The sequence below is a fragment of the Podarcis vaucheri genome (genome assembly GCF_965113315.1).
Source record: "Podarcis vaucheri genome assembly, chromosome: 14".
NCBI lineage: Eukaryota > Metazoa > Chordata > Lepidosauria > Squamata > Lacertidae > Podarcis > Podarcis vaucheri.
Window position 1 is genome coordinate 53,326,771 of NC_138752.1, and position 17,394 is coordinate 53,344,164.

The following is a 17,394-nucleotide window of genomic DNA, read 5'->3' on the forward strand; positions in this document are numbered from 1 at the left end:
ACCTTAACAGATAAGAGAACTGGGCCAAAACAAACAAGATGAACTTGTGTGGTGTAGTGGTTAAGAGCGGTAGTCACGTAATCTGGGAAACCGGGTTCGTGTCTCCGCTCCTCCACATGCAGCTGCTGGGTGACCTTGGGCCAGTCACACTTCTCTGAAGTCTCTCAGCCCCACTCACCTCACAGAGTGTTTGTTGTGGGGGAGGAAGGGAAAGGAGAATGTTAGCCGCTTTGAGACTCCTGAAGGGGAGTGAAAGGCGGGATATCAAATCCAAACTCTTCTTCTTCTTCTTCTTCTTTAACAGGGAGAAATGTAAAGTATTGCACTTGGACAAAAAAAATGAGAGGCACAAATACAAGATGGGTGACACCTGGCTTGGGAGCAGTACATGTGAAAAGGATCTAGGAGTCTTGGTTGACCACAAACTTGACATGAGCCAACAGTGTGATGCGGCAGCTAAAAAAGCCAATGCAATTCTGGGCCGCATCAATAGGAGTATAGCATCTAGATCAAGGGAAGTAATAGTGCCACTGTATTCTGCTCTGGTCAGACCTCACCTGGAGTACTGTGTCCAGTTCTGGGCACCACAGTTCAAGAAGGACACTGACAAACTGGAACGTGTCCAGAGGAGGGCAACCAAAATGGTCAAAGGCCTGGAAACGATGCCTTATGAGGAACCGCTAAGGGAGCTGGGCATGTTTAGCCTGGAGAAGAGGAGGTTAAGGGGTGATATGATAGCCATGTTCAAATATATAAAAGGATGTCACATAGAGGAGGGAGAAGCGGACACGGAGCAATGGATCCAAACTACAAGAAAGAAGATTCCACCTAAACATTAGGAAGAACTTCCTGACAGTAAGAGCTGTTCGACAGTGGAATTTGCTGCCAAGGCGTGTGGTGGAGTCTTCTACTTTGGAGGTCTTTAAGCAGAGGCTTGACAACCATATGTCAGGAGTGCTCTGATGGTGTTTCCTGCTTGGCAGGGGGTTGGACTCGATGGCCCTTGTGGTCTATTCCAACTCTATGATTCTATGAAAAGTGAAAATATGCACACCTTTGGTCCAGAGTGCAAGAAGGGTGGCGAGCTTCTCCTACATTCAATCTCGCTGCAACAGTGGCATCCCATCGCCACACACATTTATGTTGTACACTCCATAGTCTCCAGCAGGCTACCTTCATATTGACTTGCCATTTCTCCTAACACTCAGCTCCCAGCTCTTATTTAAACTCAGAACCTTATACAGATAATTGGAGGTAGATTTCTCGGGTGATTTTTGCACCCCCAGCAGGTTTTGCCAACCTCTAGGTACACCCCTGTCTGAGTTGCACCCAAACTTCCATGGCAAGCAGGCAATCTGTCTGCACCCAGGGCCTGAAAAGGTAAAATTGGGGGGAGGGGGAGAGAGCATACAGCTTAATTCTGCTGAGTATATAAACTGGTCCTAAGCTGTAGCACCCTGCTTGTGGTTAACGCTTAGCTGGAATGAAATATTCAACGCAGCAATAGAGAAATTAAAATAATAATTTATTTGTCAGACAAATAAATGAGAGGCACAGTGGTATATGGTTACCAAGCTCTGGCCTGGCCTCCTGCCATTATGGCCAGCACTTATATTCCCTTAATCCAGCCCCCTTTGCTCCTCCTTTGGCTGCCTCTGTCCAATCAGCCTGGTTGAATTTCCTATTGGCTGATTGCTAGAACCAATCCTAGAAGATACACCCATATCCTCCTGTCCTTATATGGAACACAAAGAGCTATATATTGTTACATCTATAAATGACAAATAAGTAGTAATATATCTTACATGTGTCTCAACAAGGCATCTTAATTACCAGCTCACCTCTTGCCCTCCTTGCCCTATTGCCTTCTAAAACAAATGGTTAATCTTAAATTTTTATCTTAAACATATGTCAAGGATCTTGAGTTTCACATCAACATTGAAAGATCTCCTTCATTTGAAGGTTTCTAAACAAATGTCTGACAACTAATATATCAGGACTGCTCAGATGGCGTCTTTCCGTCTGGCAGGGCTAGGCTGGTGGCTGACTTAATTTAACTCTTACAACTATATGAAATCTAGCATTTCTTAAATCCTTTGCATAATTACATTTAAGACAATATATTTAATACATAACATAGGTAGCCTTTTAAAAGGAATAAGGCCTTTGTAAAGTAGAAAAGGAACTCAGTAAAAAGGAACACAGTAAAAAACCGCTTTAAAAGAAGCCTCTCCAGTTTACATTTCCCCCCCCCTTTTCCAGCCAGCTGCTTTTCCCAACATTTATTGCCCTTTAACTCTCTTCAGTTTAAGAAAGAAACAGCTTTAAAAAAAGACTTGCCAGCTAGATGCTTCTCCATTTGGTCTTTAACCTTGGAAAGAAGATCTGGCTCATTTTACTGGGAGGCACATTGGCATTATTTTACTATTTACTCATTCCTAATTATTTATTTCTGCCTTTTTTTATCTTCTGTAACATATAGGGTCAGTGTCCTCACTCAGTCTGTAATTCCAGCTTTTACGACTTTGAGAATTGTTTTCTGCTATCAATCAAAGGGGCCCTTGTCTAGGAGAATAAACATTACCAAGGTTGTAAACTGCTGGCTTGAAACTTTTGAAAATCTAAGCTCTCTCTTTAATATACAAGTCCTGATCAAACATTAATAAAATGCAGGCTTATGCCTGATGCCTCAAAGCCTCAGCGGTGGGTGGATAATATTTGTCCAAAGGGCAGGTGGCTTGTTTACCTGAAGAAAAGAACTGATTATCTTTCTGTTAATGCTGAATACGGCACCTCTGGCAAGTCTCACATTAAGATCTAACAAGATTGGTTTCCCACACCTACCTGGAAATAGTCCGTTGATGCCTCTCTCATTGCTTCCCTCCGGAAACTGGGCTGCCCTAATGTTGTGATGTGTGAAAGTTCTGCTATCAGTTATTTCCCAGCCTCTCTCAAACTGTTTCAGGCTGATTTCAGGAAGGTGGGATAAATTGTGTGAAATGGGCAGATTTGCATCAATTTACATGCTCTGGACAGGTGGCATAGCCGGGCAGTTCATTAGCTGAGGGCGAGGGCTTTTAGCCTGCTCAGTTTACAGCAGCAGAGGAAGATGTTGTGGTGGATAGAAAGATTTGTGTGATTTATGTGGAAACAGGGGATGATGGGAGCAGGTCTGCAAACACTGGCAACCCCAGCACTTGGCAAGTACAGTCAGGGCCCAGAGATAATAATAATAATAATTTTTATTTAAAACCCACCCAAAGTCCACCTCTGCTCTCACCTTCAGATATCAAACACAAATTCTCTGGCCTGTGGTTGAAAGTGAGCAGAGAGGCACCTGTGTGTGAGGTTTAAGAGCAGCACCGGAGGAGGATGCTGTTTGGGGATTTTTCATGCCTACCTTTGGACACACCTTTCTCCCTCTGCTCTGGATTAATAAATGCAATCATACATGAGTTAAATCATCCGGCCCAAGATAGGATGACAGTGTTAAATGGGTTAAGAGAGAAGTAATATTGTAACGCCAATAAAACTCTCAAGGGTACAGCTTTCCACTCGCAGCACTAACTTTCAGGTAGCAAAGTAAAAAGAGATAAAAATGAGAAAACAGTATTGTTCAACACTCAGTTTAAACTTTCAACATGCCTGCCTGCTGTCAGCTTAGAGAACAAAACCGATACAGCTTGCCACTTTAAAAAATTAATCTTTCCTTAACAATATCACAGTCAAGAAATCCTTGCTTTAGCTTTGGGCTAGGGAAAGATGGAGAAGTTCCTGAAAATTCAGCCTGTTTTTATTCTACCACCTATTGTTAAATTTTGCTTCAGCTGTTTTATATGGAAACCATCCTTCCCCTCTTCCCCTGGTCAACTCCCAGATTTTGCTTCCAATAAAAATGGAAGCTTTTTTTACTGGAAATTGTATGTGTCTTTGGATGCTTCTTTTCTTTCTTTCTTTCTTTCTTTCTTTCTTTCTTTCTTTCTTTCTTTCATCTTTCTTTCTTTCTTAGGAATGTTTCAGAAAGTCTTGCCAGCTGCATTCTTGAGTGAACAAAAAATAAAGAAGTAACAGGGAAGAATCCCAGGCTATTTCACTCCTCTTCAAATACACCTCTTAGCCCTTTTCAGGACATAGTCATAAAGCGAGCATGTCGTTGGAAAGTTGGGTGCAACAGCTTGCAGAAAGGGGTTTCCATGGGATTTAAACAACAAGGGATTGCCAGGTTCCTAGACTATCCCTGTACCTTTAACCTTGCTAGCCTTTAAAGTTTAAACGGATACCTCTTAGGTTGCATCCTGATTACAGCTTCTGCCTCCTCCTCCTCAGACTTCCTCTGGACCTGCAAACACGAAGCCATCGTGAATATGTCATCTGAAAGCAAAAGGGGCAAGATGAGGGTCTTAATGGAAATTTTTTCAAAGGAGAGTTGCCAGTTGGCACCCCTCAAGGAAGAAATATCAACAACCTCAGATATGCAGATTTCACAACCTTGATGGCAGAAAGTGAGGAGGAATTAAAGAACCTTTTAATGAGGGTGAAAGAAGAGAGTGCAAAATATGGTCTGAAGCTCAACTTCAAAAAAACGAAGATCATGACCACTGGTCCCATCACCTCCTGGTAAATAGAAGGGGAAGAAATGGAGGCAGTGAGAGATTTTACTTTCTTGGGCTCCATGATCACTACAGATGGTGACAGCAGCCACGAAATTAAAAGACGCCTGCTTCTTGGGAGAAAAGCAATGACAAACCTAGACAGCATCTTAAAAAGCAGAGATATCACCTTGCCGACAAAGGCCCGTATAGTTAAAGTTATGGTTTTCCCAGTAGTGATGTATGGAAGTGAGAGCTGGACCATAAAGAAGGCCGATCGCCGAAGAATGAATGCTTTTGAATTATGGTGCTGGAGGAGACTCTTGAGAGTCCCACGGACTGCAAGAAGATCCAACCTCTCCATTCTAAAGGAAATCAGCCCTGAGTGCTCACTGGAAGGACAGGTCCTGAAGCTGAGGCTCCAATACTTTGGCCACCTCATGAGAAGAGAAGACTCCCTGGAAAAGACCCTGATGTTGGGAAAGATGGAGGGCACAAGGAGAAGGAGACAACAGAGGATGAGATGGCTGGACAGTGTTCTCGAAGCTACTAACATGAGTTTGACCAAACTGTGGGAGGCAGTAGAAGACAGGAGTGCCTGAGTGTGTTCTGGTCCAGGGGGTCATGAAGAGTCGGACACGACTAAAGGACTAAACAACAACAACTCCTCAAAGCAGGCAGCGACATGCGTGGCACTGTGGGTTAAACCACTGTGCCACTTGGGTTTGCCGATTGAAAGGTCGGTGGTTCAAATCCCCGTGACAGGGTGAGCTCCTGTTGCTTGGTCCCAGCTCCTGCCAACCTAGCAGTTTGAAAGCACACCAGTGCAAGTAGATGAATAGGTACCGCTCTGGCAGGAAGGTACACGGCGTTTCCATTCGCTGCTCTGACTTCGGCAGGAGCGGCTTAGTCATGCTGGCCACATGACCCGGAAATACCGTCTGCGATAGCAGACGGGCGCCGGCTCCCTCAGCCTGTAAAGCGAGATGAGCACCACAACCCTAGAGTCGTTCACGACTGGACTAATTGTCAGGGGTACCTTTACTCCTCAAGGCAAAGGGACTGTGCTGCCTCTGAGCTCCCCTCCCTGAGAGTTCCCACATCCATTATATGATAAGAGTAGATTCCATGCAATACCAAAATCCCCCTTCTGAAACCAGAGAGCCAGAAATTGAAGCCTGAGCTCAGAAGACATACACACATACCCTCCAAAGCAAATGAGTCATGCCCAGAGAGAAGCAGGCCACGCTCCCTGGCTGCTGGTATAGATTAGCATCACTGCCTTGAAATCGATGGGAAGGCTGCGCCAGCCAAGGTCAGCTGTGGCAGAGCTTTAGCGATGTATAAATGGCAGAGAAGCAGGTTGTCCGCAAGTCTGTGGGCGAGATGAGCAGAGGGAGAGAGAGGAAATAAATCAATGCTCCTTTTTGTTAAGTGAAGAAAGTAACTCCCAAAGGCACAAAGCTTTTTCTGAAAGGCAGGCTGCATTGTGCACACCTCCCACAGGACAAAAGAAGCCAGCTCTTGTCGTGCTGGAGAGGGGCCAGTAACATATTGGGGTGCCACTCTCGTGGTGGGTGAGAGGGGTACCCTCCTTGCCTCCTGCACCGGTCAATGGCTACCATTCATTCCCATGAAGGAATGTAAAGCAGTGATTTAGGAAGGGACGGTGTATTGGAGTAAACAGCAGGGGAGGGGAATAGGAGAGCTGCAATGGAGGGAGGCAAGGGGGAGCAGTGTGGACCCCACTCATCACACCAGCCAATTTCCGCCAGGAGTGTCAGCTTGGCCCCACGACCATGGGTGCCCAGGGCTGCGGGTGCCATGCACCGTGCATGGCCCTGGAGCTGAAATTTGTGCGTGTCCGGCTCCCTCATGGGGAATTTTGTGGGTGTTTGGGCACCCAGGTCCCCAGGGAGGTGGCACCTATGGTTCCCCCCCACACACCCCACAACAGAAGTCTGCGATGATCTGGGAAGCAGGCGCCACTTTCAGATCCAGCAGCAGGTCCAGAATCAAAGTGTCACAGGGGTGGCCAAAATCATGCCCTTGGTTTGCCCAGGTAGGGAACTAATATCCAAGCAAGATGATACCCCTCTTTATGGACTTCACTGCAGTAAAGGACAGTCCTCTAAAGTAATGGGAGCTGCACTGATCACAGGTTTTGTACAGCTTTTTATATATCCTACTCATTACATAATAACTTTCACGTTGCCCATTCCACTTCAGCTGTGACATGACATCTTCACATACCGGTCAAAGAAACTGTATGAGTTGGCCAGGCCAATGCAGGTGGCTCCCCATTTACAATACATGTGATCTATCTGCACACAACCATGCACTGATGCGGGGCCAGGGACCCAAGGGATGCGGGTGGTGCTGTGGTCTAAACCACTGAGCCTCTTGAGCTTGCCAATCGGAAGGTCGGCGGTTCGAATCTGCTTGACTCTGTCCCAGCTCCTGCCAACCTAGCAGTTCGAAAGCACGCCAGTGCAAGTAGATAAATAGGTACCTCTCCAGTGGGAAGGTAAATGGCGTTTCCATGCGCTCTGGTTTCTGTCATGATGTCCTGTTGTGCTAGAAGCGGTTTAGTCCTGCTGACCACATGATCTGTAAAGCTGTCTGTGGACAAACGCCGGCTCCCTCGACCTGAAAGTGAGATGAGCGCTGCAACCCCATAGTTGCCTTTGACTGGACTTAACCATCCAGGGGTCCTTTACCTTTTTTTACCTTGCCAGGGACCCAGAAGTCAAACCCAAAAGTGGAGAGCACCCTGGAGCCTGAAGAGGACGTCTTCTTTGGGTTCTTGGGTGGGTCTTCTCGTGAGCCAGAATGCTTCCCATTTATGTGCACTTCACTGACTTGTGCGGAGGCCCGGAACATAACCCGCACATACCATACAAGCACGGTAAACAGCAGCAAATTGCACCAAAGTTAATCTTTAAACGAATTAGACAGATTCTTCATCATCTCTGTCTCTGATCTGTGAGGAAGGAGTGTGCTTTTGAAATCGGCAAAGGCTTCCATATCTCTCCCATAACCATGTTCAAACAAACTAATAATTAGTAAACATTAGGAAATGTGTGCAAAAGAACAAGAATATATTTGTGCATTGAACTTATCTTAAATAATATTAATATCCTTTAATGTCTTTTATTTCTGTATGTACTTCTTACCTTATTGATACAATAGCCTCATTGCCCCCACTGCGTCTCTACAATGTACTTGGCACTAAATCAACCGTTCCCAGTCCATCGCTGTCCCTGCACACGAGTCACTGCTCTACTCAGCAGACAAGGAATATAGCAGCAAGCAGCCACTGACCTTGTCCTAGCAGGGGCTTCCACAGTTCATTCTGGGTCAATACTTCTAAATGCTACTTTTCCAGACGTATACTAGTCTGGAGATTTCAGGGTACAGTGGTACCTTGGGTTAAGAACTTAATTCATTCTTGAGGTCCGTTCTTAACCTGAAACTGTTCTTAACCTGAGGTACCACTTTAGCTAATGGGGCCTCCTGCTGCCACTGCTGCACAATTTCTGTTCTCATCCTGAAACAAAGTTCTTAACCTGAGGTACTATTTCTGGGTTAGCGGAGTCTGTAACCTGAAGCGTCTGTAACCTGAAGCATCTGTAACCCGAGGTACCACTGTAATAGAATTTGGGGAGCAATGGCTGGGATAAAGGCACTCCTTTCACAACTTTGTTGTGGACAAATGTCCCATTGAGTTGGGGTGAATGTAGCCAATGAACACATCGAGCTGGAAAGTCAAATTCAGCCATGGCAGAAGCCAATAGATTGGGTTAGCACCCAAAAAATAATCTGTGCCATTGCGAGGAGCACAAAGCACTTATTCATATAATCCCAGTACATTATTACACATGTAGAGAAGGAGAAGAAGAAGAAGAGTTTGGATTTGATATCCCGCCTTTCACTCCCCTTCAGGAGTCTCAAAGCGGCTAACATTCTCCTTTCCCTTCCTCCCCCACAACAAACACTCTGTGAGGTGAGTGGGGCTAGGAGACTTCAGAGAAGTGTGACTGGCCCAAGGTCACCCAGCAGCTGCATGTGGGGGAGCGGAGACGCGAACCCGGTTCCCCAGATTATGAGACTACCACTCTTAACCACTACACCACACTGGCTCTCTGTATGTAGTCGTGATTGCTGTGGGCTACATACACATAACATTAAGCACAGACCTTGAGGTTAGTCTTCCTGCTAGTCTCAGGCTCAGTTCCCAGAGTCCTTTGGTCACTACCCATCACTCACACTTCCTCGACCTGGGCATTGCCTTATTGCCGGGACGTCTTTTGTCATTTGCAAGCCTAATCTAACTAGGGGAGAAGTCGTCATTATGGGCACACTTAGGCCAAAAGGGCTCTCTAGTCCCTTCAAAAGGACAAGTCCAGAGAGAAGCAACTCAGTAAAGCACGTTAAACAACACTGGCTCCCCCCGTCCCAAAAATAAAGGGGAACTGTAGTTTGTTAAGGGCATTAAGTGATGTTAGGTGACCCCCTTTTCCTGTTGCAGAGATGCAGTTCCCAGAGTGATTGATTGTTAATCCATTTTGGAATCATGGCTCTGTAAGAGGACTAGGGGGGTCTTCAGACTCTCAGCACCTTTAACAAACCACAATTCCCAGGCTTCTTTGAGGGAAGCCATGACTGTTTAAAGTGATATGATAAAAGGGGTGGTGGAATTCATCCCAAAAAGGTGTAGGGATGTCTTGGAAGGTAGCTTAGACCAGGCTTCCTCAACCTCAGCCCTCCAGATATTCTAAGACTACAGTTCCCAGCATCCCTGACCACTGGTCCTGCTAGCTAGGGAGCTTGGGAGTTGTAGGCCAAAAACATCTGGAGGGCCGAGGTTGAGGTTGAGGAAGTCTGACTTAGACAAATCCATAGAGAAGAAAGCTATCCATGCCCACTAGCCACAGTGGCAATGTTCTCCCTCCTCTGTGGGAGGAAATATGACTGTTTTATGGAGATCACAAATGGGGAGGGGAGGGCTGTCCTGCTTGCAGGTTTCCCATTGGTGCATCTGGACTAAATCAGCCTTTGGCAGAGGTAGTCTTATGGACTGTTGGATCAGGCTGAGGGACCCCATCTGGCCTGTGGGAAGCTAGCAAGCCAGAATCATTCGCAAAGCCCCCTCCCCTCCCATAATCTCCAGCAACCAAAATTCAGAAGCACTGCTGCCTCCAACTATGGGAGGCAGAGCATAGACATTGATAGTCTTCTCCTCCATGAACTTGTCCATGTTGGCAAATGCTCCTGGGGGGACGGCAGACCCCCAGTACCTCCGAGCGTCTCCCAGTAGGCACGTCTCTGGAATGGCATGTCCAGAGTGCCCCTCTGAGACTCTTCTCATACGAAAAGTGCACACATGTCTTCTGGCATCACGCAGCAAGAAGATAGAGACATCCATAGGTCTAAACTACATTTTATTCACAATATACACAGAGAATCCATAATCACGTCTGTGCCCTCCAAACCCTGGCAGAAACAGAATTTGTTGTTGTTGTTCAGTCGTTCAGTCATGTCCGACTCTTCATGACCCCCTGGACCAGAGCACGCCAGGCACTTCTGACTTCCACTGCCTCCCGCAGTTTGGTCAGACTCATGCTGGTAGCTTCGAGAACACTGTCCCACCATCTCATCCTCTGTCGTCCCCTTCTCCTTGTGCCCTCCATCTTTCCCAACATCAGGGTCTTTTCCAGGGAGTCTTCTCTTCTCATGAGGTGGCCAAAGTCTTGGAGCCTCAGCTTCAGGATCTGTCCTTCCAGTGAGCACTCAGGGCTGATTTCCTTCAGAATGGAGAGGTTGGATCTTCTTGCAGTCCATGGGACTCCAGCACCAGAATTCAAAAGCAGAAACCGAAAGCATACAGCAAAAGTGAAAGTACAGTGCAATAACACTCTCAGACGGAAGAGATAAGACAGTCTTCCGTTCCCACACTCTTCTCAGACACCTCATGTGATTTATACTAATCACACTAGCCAGCATCGGTTATGTAAAATCCTAACAGTCCAATCCTCTTTGGGTGGATTGGTCATCCCTGCCTCCTGTGGGAGTGAGTTCCATAGTTTAACTATGCATTGCATGGAGAAGGATTTCCTTGTAGACAAACCACGAGACCAGGCTGGCTTCCTCTTTCTCTGGAGATGTTTTCCAGCCCAGCAGATACTGTACCACAGCCAGAGGAAGATGCAAGACTTTCACTCCTCTTGCCTCAGCCAGCATCTCTGTCACAAGATCACACTAAGCAGGAAAACTGCACTTTACTCTTCTTGAACAAGGCAGGGAAATTCCCTTCCAGGGTTCAGCCTCTCCCTTCGTTGCCTCAAGCCATTGACTCACGATTACATCATAAACTCAAGCAAAGACAGCTTGAACTCGAAAATGCTTGGCCCTTATACTTAGTTCATTTTCTATCTTCATCAGACATAAGTATAATAATGTATCTGAAGAGCTTCTATAAAGGAAGAGTGGGCAGATGTTGTCAACTCCAGCTCCAGGCTTAATATGAAGTCACATGAACAACAACAACAACAATTTTATTAATAATACCCCACCCATCTGACTGGGTTTCCCCAGTCACTCCAGGCGGCTTCCTGCATATCTAAAAACATAATAAAACATCAAGTATTAAAAACATCCCATTACAGTCTTTTAAAAGTTGTGTAATTCTTTATTTCCTTGACATCTGATGGGAGGGCAAACCACAGGATGGGTGACACTACCGAGAAGGCCCTCTGCCTGGTTCCCTGTAACCTCGCTTCTCACAGTGAGGGAACCGCCAGAAGGCCCTTGGAGGTGGACCTCAGTGTCTGGGCTGGATGATGGGGGTGGAGATGCTCCTTCAGGTATACTGCGCCAAGGCCATTTAGGGCTTTCAAGGTCAACACCAGCACTTTGAATTGTGCTCAGAAATGTACTGGGAGCCACTGTGGGTCTTTCAGGACCAGTGTGATATGGTCTCAGCAGCCACTCCCAGTCCCCAGTCTAGCTGCCGCATTCTGGATTACTTGCAGTTTCTGGGCCACCTTCAAAGATAGCCCCACGTAGAGCACATGGCCGTAGTCCAAGCGGGAGATAACCAGAGCATGCACCACTCTGGTGAGACAGTCTGTGGGCAGACAGGGTCTCAGCCTGTGTACCAGATGGAGCTGCTAGACAGCTGCCTTGGACACAGTATTGACCTGTGCCTCCATGGACAGCTGTGAGTCCAAAATGACTCCCAGGCTGGTACCTGGTCCTTCAGGGGCACAGTTGCCCCATTCAGGACCAGGGAGTCCCCCACATCTGCCCACCCCCTGTCCCACAAGAACAGGACTTCTATCTTGTCAGGATTCAACCTCAATCTCTTAGCCGCCATCACTGGTCTATCCAGCTCAGCATTACCTTCTCTCCCAAGATCCCACAGACCTTCCTAGAGAGGCTTCTGGAGAGCAAAGCTGGCATTTCCATCATGAAGGACATACCAGTCTCCGTTTTGATTGATTGATTCTGTTTCTGCATCTAAACCAGTTAAGAGCTGTCTTTCCAGATTGGATCAAGCCCAGCCTTGTGGCTCTGGGTACTTCCAGATGGGGGCTTAATACTGCAAATAGGTATTTGGCAACAGATAGATACATATTATTATAGATTTTGGGGGACCTCCGTAAACCCTATGAATTAATAAATGGTAAGATTTCAATTATTTTGACAATTAAGATTGGAGACCAACGGAATCCTATGGCCTGGGGAGACAGATGTTGCCAAGGTGATGGAGTGTGTGTTTGAAGTGTCAGGAAAGGGGAGTGTTTTGGTCAGGTGTTCTGGGAAGATGAAGAAGGAAGAAGGAAGACTGGGATCCATCTTGGGCAGGCTGGCTGAAGGCTGGTGGAGTGAGATGCCTTGTACTCCAGGGCTGCACTGCTATGGGGGACAAGCCCCTCTAGAAAGGATTGTGCTGTAAGATCTGGACTCTCTCCATGCAGACTGAAGGTGTAAATAGGTGAATAAATCATATTTATTAAAGCAACAACAGTCTCTGCTGTGCCTTCAGTTCCCCAAAGGAGTACAGACCTTGGGACTCCCTGGATTCTTGCTACAACTCGGCGGAATGGGGGTGGCACAGCCCTCCTCCCTGGTAGAAAATATATATAATACTCCCGCAATCTGGTTTAGCATAATATCCCCCTACTATCTGGAGCAAAATCAGGATTCTGTTGTTGAAGGGAGGGGCTCTTCATAGAAAGAAAGAAAAAACCAAGCTGGGAAGCTCTAGCAAAGAGATTGTCTTGTTTTCAAGAAGCAGGTTGACACAAACAGCAGCAATCGTCCTAAAATGACTGCCACGTAGTTTTAACATTATTGATTATTCCTCCTCCTATTTTATATTTTAAGAAAATAATTGGTTAGCACACTCGTTTTTTCTTGCGTTATCTTGCATTTCCACAGGCTTATTATCCTCAAATGACAAAATAATTGCTAGCGCTTTAGTCGTCCATCCCCCCCTTAAATCAATTTGCTTTCAAATTCCAGCTTGGGAAGGGACGTGCGGCAAAGCTACAGACATCAGCTTCCTCCTCCAAGCGTGTGTGCTTGCGCACACACACACACACACACACACACACACAAAGAACATACGGTGGCCATGTGTCCTCCATTGCAGAAGGCAGTCCTCTTTCTGATGACATCCTCAGTTTGAAGGGCTCTCTGATACAAGTTGACTTTTTTCAACATTTATTCATAAAAATATTTATATTCTCATTAAAATGTCAGAGTGGGTTACAATATTTGTGTATGAAAGCATACAATAGGAACCATATTTTAAACATTAAAACCAGAAATCAACTACAGTAACTATTGTGAAAATATGTATTCTTAACTACTTGCATAAACCTGACGGAACAGGAACGTTTCCCACCAGCATTTAAAAGTTGGAATGGAAGGTGCCTGGGGAATCTCCAGTGGCAGGGAGTTCCACAGGACTAGGCCAATGTCACTAAAGGCTCCGTTTCTTGTTGCCTTCAAGCAGAGAAATGACTGACGAGGCCCCTGCAGATAATCTCAGGGATCAAGATGGAATACAATAAGGTTACCATATTTCAAAAGGTAAAAACCAGGAAACCCAAAAAATTGTTGAGGTGGGTTTTGGTTTGTTTTTTTTTTAAAAAAAAGACCCTAAAGTTGTTACAAAAACACACGTGTTTTTTCAATTGACTTGCCGAAGATCCAGGAGAAAGCACTGCCTTTTGGAAATTCCCCTCAGATGTCAATTCCACCTTTGAAATCCTGGTAATGTCCAGGAAAATTCGGGTGTATGCCAGCCCTGGAATACAAGGATTCAAGAAAGAACCTTACAGAACCTTGCGGACCGTTGATTATGACATTAACTCATGAGGACTAGTGTCAGGGAGGGGCCTTCCAGATGGGTGCTTATTGTGGGATGGATGCTGCAATGTTTTCTGAGTCTGCACGGCGATGTCTGACGTAGGCATCCAAACGCGAGCCCATATGTTTTCCTCATTTACCCTTTCCAACAAAAAATCCAGAAAGTTATTAGCACTGATTTCAGTTTAGGCAGGACCTTTCCAATGATGAGATCAGCTTCTGGCTCTCTTGATCCCAGTGCGTTCTGGAGGGTGGGGGCCAGTTGGGGCTGAAGTTGAGCAGGTGGGTGGCATAGCTGGTTGTAGTGAACATGTCTTTCCGTGATGCCTTCTGCCCTTACAGCAGCGGCTGGGTCATCACCTCCCGCCTGTTGTTTGTAACTACTTGGTGATATAGCCCCCACTTCTTGGGTAAGAGAGTGGTGAAGAGAGATTATTATTATTATTATTAATTATTATTTGTACCCCACCCATCTGGCTAGGTTTCCCCAGCCACTCTGGGCGGCTTCCAACAAAGATTAAAAATACATTAAAATGTCACACATTAAAAACTTCCCTGAACAGGGCTGCCTTCAAATGTCTTCTAAAAGTCAGTTGTTTATTTCCTTGACATCTGATGGGAGGCTGTTCCACAGGGCGGGCGCCACTACCAAGAAGGCCCTCTGCCTGGTTCCCTGTAGCTCTGCTTCTCTCAGTGAGGGAACCACCAGAAGATCCTTGGGCAGAATGATGGGGGTGGAGACGCTCTTTCAGGTATACAGGACCGAAGCCTTTTAGGGCTTTCAAGGTCAGCACCAACACTTTGAATTGTGCTCGGAAATGTACTGGGAGTCATTGTAGGTCTTTCAGGACCGTTGTTATATGGTCTCGGCGGTCACTCCCAGTCACCAGTCTAGCTACCGCATTCTGGATTAATTGCAGTTTCTGAGTCACCTTCAAAGGTACCCCCACGTAGAGCGCATTGCAGTAGTCCAAGCAAGTAGTCCAATGCAAAAACAAACAAACCCAACCATCAAAACAAAACAAAACAAAAACCCTGCACCTAACACTTAGGTTACTTGCTATTCAGCTATTTTTTCCGGTCCGGCACATGCTTTCATTACAACACCTCTTAAACTGGTTTTCTCTCACTGGCTGTCTCTCCAGCTATGGAATCTGGCCACACAGTTTGTTTAAGAAGCTGGGGATTCCTGGCCCAAGGCCTTTGCCTTTCACCTGGACCTTTCTTGAATACCGGAAAGTGAGTGTTCTGCAGCCAGTCTTGTGACAGTCGCCCTGTAGCAAGCAAGAGCGGGTGGCTTTGCTAGTTGATGAAACATCAACTAGGATTTCTGCAATTTGATGTTTTCAGTGCTAAAGAGTGCATTTTCCTGGAAAAAGTGGTGAGGTAAACAGTTGGAGGATGGACGGCGGCTAACAGATTGAGGTTGAATCCTGACAAGACAGAAGTACTGTTTTGGGGGGACAGGGGGCAGTTGAGTTTATTCAATGCTGCTGAATAAACTAAACTTCACCCTGTCATCTACTGCCTTCATAGACTTCCTTATTGATGCTGTCAAAAAAATCAAGAAGGACCGTCAAAAGAATCAGCACCCAGTCAGTATGGCCCCTTCCTGGACATCGCATGTGAAAGGTCAGCTGTGTGATTGACACTCCATTCTGTCCTGCTAACCCTTGCCTCTGTCTCTGTTCCTTTGCAGGACAGAGTTGACTTTCTGCAACTCATGGTGGACTCCCAGATCTCAGGCAACATCCCCAATGAAGCAAGTTCCTATAAGGTAAATAGACAGGGGGCACCTCTGAACAGTGGCTGTGTTTTCAGGTTTCCCACAGGCATCTGGGGGCTGCTGTGAGGACAGGATATTGGGCTAGCTGAGTCCCATTTGGTGTGATCCACCAGGCTCTGGTTGGGTTTCTAATGATTTATATCCCGCTGTTGGAGTATCTGGACTTAAAGCATATCCAAAGCACATTTTCACTCCTCAAAGAAGTCTGGGCACTATCATTCGTCCAACGTTGCTGAGAATCTTAACTCTCTGAGAGGTAAAAAAAACCCAAAACTGCAGTGCCTCAATTTATTTTTGTGGGACAAAAAGTGCTTCTAATGTGCTCTCAAGGTGATGTGTGCGCACAACTTACGTGACCTGCTTCCTCAGTTTCCATATTATGCTCAGCAGTGACCCGGAGGAGACTTTGGAGAGGGAAGTGGGAAAGAAGGGGAAAGAAACAGTGGGGTGCAGTGGTTAGAGTGCCAGACTAGGACCTGGGAGAGACTGGGGTTCAAATCCCGCTGCACAACCACAATGGAGCTCACTGTGTTGTTGTTGTTGTTTAGTCGTTTAGTCGTGTCCGACTCTTCGTGACCCCCTGGACCAGAGCACGCCAGGCACTCCTGTCTTCCGCTGCCTCCCGCAGTTTGGTCAAACTCATGCTGGTAGCTTCGAGAACACTGTCCAACCATCTCGTCCTCTGTCGGCCCCTTCTCCTTGTGCCCTCCATCTTTCCCAACATCAGGGTCTTTTCCAGGGAGTCTTCTCTTCTCATGAGGTGGCCAAAGTCTTGGAGCCTCAGCTTCACGATCTGTCCTTCCAGTGAGCACTCAGGGCTAATTTCCTTAAGAATGGAGAGGTTTGATCTTCTTGCAGTCCATGGGACTCTCAAGAGTCTCCTCCAGCACCACAATTCAAAAGCACCAATTCTTTGGCGATCAGCCTTCTTTATGGTCCAGCTCTCACTTCCATACATCACTACTGGGAAAACCAGTACCTTCTTGGGCTCCATGATCACTGCAGATGGTGACAGCAGTCACGAAATTAAAAGAGGCCTGCTTCTTGGGAGAAAAGCAATGACAAACCTAGACAGCATCTTAAAAAGCAGAGACATCACCTTGCCAACAAAGGAGCTCACTGTATGACCAGCCACTTCTTTCTCAGCCCAGCCTCCCTCACAGAGTTCTTGTGGGGATAAAATGGGGAGGGGGGAAACAAGCCAGTATGCTCAGAGTGGTGGGCTAGGGGGAAATGGGGGTTCAAATCCCTCCACCTGGCTAAAATAAAGCTCACTGGCAGACCTTGGGGGTCAGTCGCTGCCTCTCAGCCTAACCTGCCTCACAGCGACGTTGTGAAGATTAAATGAAGAGCAGGAGGTGGGAGTTAAGTTTACACCACCTTGAGCTCCTGGGAGAAAAAGTTAGACTATAAATGCAAAAACACATTTACAACCCAGACCCAGGCATCCCCAAACTCGGCCCTCCAGATGTTTTTGGGACTACAACTCCCATCATCCCTAGCTAACAGGACCAGTGGTCAGGGATGATGGGGATTGTAGTCCCAAAACAGCTGGAGGGCCGAGTTTGGGGGTGCCTGCTGTACATGGTGCCAATCGGCTATCATGGTGTGACCACCATTTTCCCCCTACCAGAATGT

The 17,394-nt window shown here is 46.5% G+C and overlaps 1 long non-coding RNA gene across 2 annotated transcripts in view; it reads right to left on the minus strand.

The window, feature by feature from the left end:
• Positions 1 to 17,394, minus strand: part of LOC309519176 — a 59,563-nt gene that overhangs the window by 12,688 nt on the left and 29,481 nt on the right. The gene's annotated exons all lie outside the window — the stretch shown is intronic.